At 33.7% G+C, this 4,375-nt stretch overlaps 1 long non-coding RNA gene across 3 annotated transcripts; it reads right to left on the bottom strand.

Annotated features, from left to right (window-relative positions):
* Positions 1-1,798: 1,798 nt before the first annotated feature.
* Positions 1,799-3,999, bottom strand: LOC131437110 (uncharacterized). 3 transcript variants are annotated; one of them, XR_009230702.1, is made up of 4 exons: positions 3,765-3,917; positions 3,605-3,711; positions 2,307-2,398; positions 1,799-2,239 (listed from the first exon to the last, which is right to left on the bottom strand). It is a non-coding gene; the product is annotated as an uncharacterized LOC131437110 (long non-coding RNA). The 3 variants fall into 3 exon arrangements; XR_009230704.1 differs by lacking the exons at positions 3,605-3,711; positions 3,765-3,917 and adding an exon at positions 3,929-3,999; XR_009230703.1 differs by lacking the exon at positions 3,605-3,711.
* Positions 4,000-4,375: the final 376 nt, after the last annotated feature.

Below are 4,375 nucleotides of genomic sequence, written 5' to 3'. Positions count from 1 at the left end.
GACAAATTCAATAGATCAAAGTAAGTTTATTTTTTGAACAATACCGTATATGCATCATTAAATATTGAAAATTTTTGTATATTTATTTTTATTTTCATATTTCCAGCTCGACTCAAGGTGGCCGCACCCGGAAACGCCGCTTTTTATTATGCTACATGTTTTAAGGTAGAGGTTTTAAGCACTACTGGCAACAAATTTGTAAGCCTCCTTTAAGTGTTAATAAAATGAATTTTTGATCCTGAATGGTGTGTTTATAATGTTTAGAAATTACAAACCAAATTAATTGACTAAATTTTTAATTACTGATGATTTGGTAATTTGTTTTTTTTTTCATTTTTTCGTTTTATTGGATTGCCGAATATTCAGCGAACGTTTCACTGAGCAAACAGTAAATCTTATGCTGGCGATTTCGGCAATATTTGACGATTGTCAAATTTGAGGGTGCCGAGACGCTCAGTTATTTTATTTTTGCCGAGATGATTGCTGATTACTCGGCTGTGCGAATCTCGGCATTTTTTTGCCGAGACTCAGCTAAAAAATTTAAGTGTGTATACCTATTTTTTATATATATGAAAAAATGTAAAACCTGTACAAAATCTGTATTCTGTATGAAATCTGTATGTGCATGTAAAAATCTGTATAATACAGATGAATCTGTATAAACCACCCATCTGACACCGGTATGTGAGCACCAGCCATTCGAAAGTATACCGATTACGTCGAGCCCCAAACATTGCGATGTTTTGATATTCATCGCGACTCTCAAATTGTGCAAATTATCTCCACTTGATGTCCCAAAACACTGTCTGTTGTATTTTAGGTAAACCGACCAGTTATTGTGAGAGAGTCGACCCAAAATTTACTAATTTTCGTGCACTAAACAAGGTAAACGCGTAAAACAAAAGTATTACTATTTGTTTGTCTACGTTGCAATCAGCTGATTTTGAAGTTCCGATTTTGATCTCATCAAGATGGCGTCATGACAGGGAGCCGGTATAAACGGCATGTCTGGTGCCATCAATCGGCGTCATCTCAAATGAAGTGACGCCACCAGAAGTGAAGAAGAAGAAGAAGAAGACCTTGTTTATTGCACGAAAATTATAGAATTTTGGATCGACTCTCTCAATAACTTGTCAGATTACCTAAAATACAGCAGATCAAGGGGTAAATCACTCTAAACTTTGTCTGAACTCAAACAAGTCTTACCAGGAGTAAAAAGGTTTAGCAGGGATCTCGCTGGATTAGAAAAGTTTAGCCAAGATCTGGAAATCGATAGTCCCACGACAAATGAGAGCCTCTCTTCGTGTACTTTCTCTTTTGATTATTATGGATTCATTATTGCAAATTCTCTTAAGTTTACAATTTAAATCGAAAGCTTGTAGTTTTACCTTGACAGTTTTGTGAAGAGTTAAGCGTCAAATATAAAATCAGTTCGGTAAATCGTGAAAGAAAAAGTAAACAAAGAGAAACTGTCATTTGCAGTTAGACCCTTTTGTCGTGGGACGGTCGAAATGCATTATTTTGACATAAGAAGCTGTCAACGTAGTATTTGTTTCTTTTCTGTTTTTTCCACACGGTTAAATGAAAGTACTCATAAATGAGTACTATACTACCCATATCGGACAAAACTGGGAAAACTCATTTAATGTGTAAAAGACCTCTATTCAAAAGTGAGTACTGTCCGTATATGTCAAAATATGGGTAATTTTACACTCAGATTTCAGTTGGAGAAAATGGGTGAAAAAGTACTCAGTGCTAGAAACTTGAGAAGAAATGGAATAAGCAATAATTTAGAGTATTTGCAACCAGTGGGTAATTTTAAACCATTTATTAGTGTCAAATTTACGAAACCTGCACGTTACAATAATTTTTCTGCATTTTCGCTTTCAATGAATAAAGAACACAAATTCTGAACGGTCGAACGATTACTGTATGATTTAATTTTGTAGGCAAACACGTCCAGGAAATCTGCAATTTTTAATAAATTTACCGGAATTCGCAAATTAAACACTACGAACGATCTAAAGAATGTATCAATAGCGTTAATTGATTCCTTTCCACAGGGAATAATGACACAAGGAGATAGATATACAAAAAAATTTTCGTAAGTCAGAAATCCATCTAATTAATGGAGCTGCTAGTTCAGTATCTATACCAATATTCGGCTCCATTGTTTCCTTATGCTTTATGCCCTTGCGAGTTAATTTAATCATTATACGAAGACATCCTCTTATGTAATCTACAATAATAACAAATGTTTCAAATAAGGTTTGATTCGTTCTTTATTTTCAGTCATATCTGCTTACCATCCGAAACTTCTTTAATTTTACGTGGCTCTTGAGCACGTTCACATATCCATTGATAAGTTTATCACATCCAGAGACAGGACAATGCAAACCTTCAATGTAATAGAAAAAATTGAAATGATTCAATGCAATAGAAAAAATTGAAGTATGCAGAATGACTCTGTTCTATACAAAAAATAATGCAAAATATATATTTTTTCTAATCAGATAATGGCATTGCTCAAAATCGATGCTTTATTAGCAGAAGAATAATTATTTTTTTAACTTTCAATTGTTGAAACATACCGACAAGTATTCCAAACGATTCCTGGTCCAATGTTTGTTTAAGCTCATCCATTTTTTTCACCTAAGCTTTGCTATTGTTAATATAACAAATTTCAAACACCGTGATATACACACCACGCTTTTAAAAAATCTTAAGCCGCTAGAAACTTTTCAACCAATAATGAGTTGAATTTTACCCATTTTTTTCGCGAAACAGTAATACTGAGACGAGTATTTTTGTACCCATTTTTCGATTGGAAAAGTACTCATTTTGTGACAGCTAGAACTGATTAAAAATCTGGGTATTTATTGTACTCATTAATGAGTAATTCCATTTAACCGTGCAGCCTTCTGCTATGACGTCATGAAACTGTGGCCAGCATCATTCTGCAAAAACCAAAACAATGAAGAAGAATGGCTAACAAAAAATTGGATATTACAAACTACTTGTTTATTCAGTACCCTTTAAAGCACTTCCCCGCAAATTATCGATCAGAATATCATCACTATGATAAGGAAATTAAGATTTTACTCGAATTGAAATGCTCGATTGTTTGTTTACCATACTCTGAGCGATCTGATTGCCCACCAAATGCCCCAGATGTTGGCTACAATAGCACTTGCTGGAGTGCCCTATCCTTGCCTCCGGCTGGTTTTTTCTTTCTTTTTGCAACGCAGGCAAAGACATCATATTAACAAGATATCTAGCTCTCACATTTCCCGAGCAAATCATTGGCAACATCCTTTTTTTTCGACTGAGGGGGCCACAGAGGCCACTTATTATACAATATTATTGTCAATCCAAAGTGTTGTCAATACCGTCAATCCAACTAGATTGGTAATTTGTGTTCGTATTTTTCGAAAAAAAAAATCTAGCGTTTGGAGCTTTAAATACTGTGCTGAATATTGAAATCTTGGGAAAAGAGTTCATTGCACACCTTAAACAGTTTCGAATCTGGAGAGAAAGTGTTGTTGGATTGATGAGCAGTTTTGATTTTTTGATATTTTCATCAATTCGATTAAGTTTCCCTTACACGATCAATAGTATTGTCAATACTCCTTGTGAAGGCCGCTTTTGGTAGTAGTGACGAGATAAATGTTTCGTAATCAATGGGTGAATCACAAATTGATATTGAATATCCTAAAATGGTGTTAGTATTTGCAATTGAGCACTGAGATCTCACATCAACTTACCAAGTCAACATTTTGGAAGTATTTGAAAATGAAACTATGTTTTATTGATTCTGTTTGTTGAAAATTTGAAAACATTTCATTTCGTCGTTGTATCGTGAGATATAAATGTTGAACGCTCATACAATTTCTCATTATAAAACAATAAAATGTTGGAAAAACATTACCTCAGCACATTTTCTTTTCAAAATGTCAGTTTTATAGTGATTACAGATAAATACAGATTTTTCATTTAGAGTAATACAGATTTTCTATGAAAATATCTGGCATCTCAGTGTCATACACTTTTTTGCGAGGAGAGATGCCAGATATTTTCAAAGAAAATCTGTATTGCTTTGTATAAAAAATCTTTATTTTTCTGTATTCTCTAATCAAATAAAATTTTGGAAAAGTTTGTACTAGCTTGGATGTCTGTTCTGAATGAGCATGTAAAAATCTGTATAATACAGATAAATCTGTATAAATGGAATCTCTGTTTGCGACTTCGAATGACAGATACACTTCAAACAAGATTAGGCAAAACTCGGTTGGATTACCTTGAAATTACCCAAACTTATCTACACCGAAGAAAAAAAACTTAATAATTTCATAAGTTGTGACTTATGAACCGGCAC

Source organism: Malaya genurostris, chromosome 3 (assembly GCF_030247185.1).
Source record: "Malaya genurostris strain Urasoe2022 chromosome 3, Malgen_1.1, whole genome shotgun sequence".
Lineage (NCBI taxonomy): Eukaryota > Metazoa > Arthropoda > Insecta > Diptera > Culicidae > Malaya > Malaya genurostris.
The sequence above is the reverse complement of the archived record's forward strand: the minus strand, read 5'-3'. Positions and strand labels throughout refer to the sequence as shown.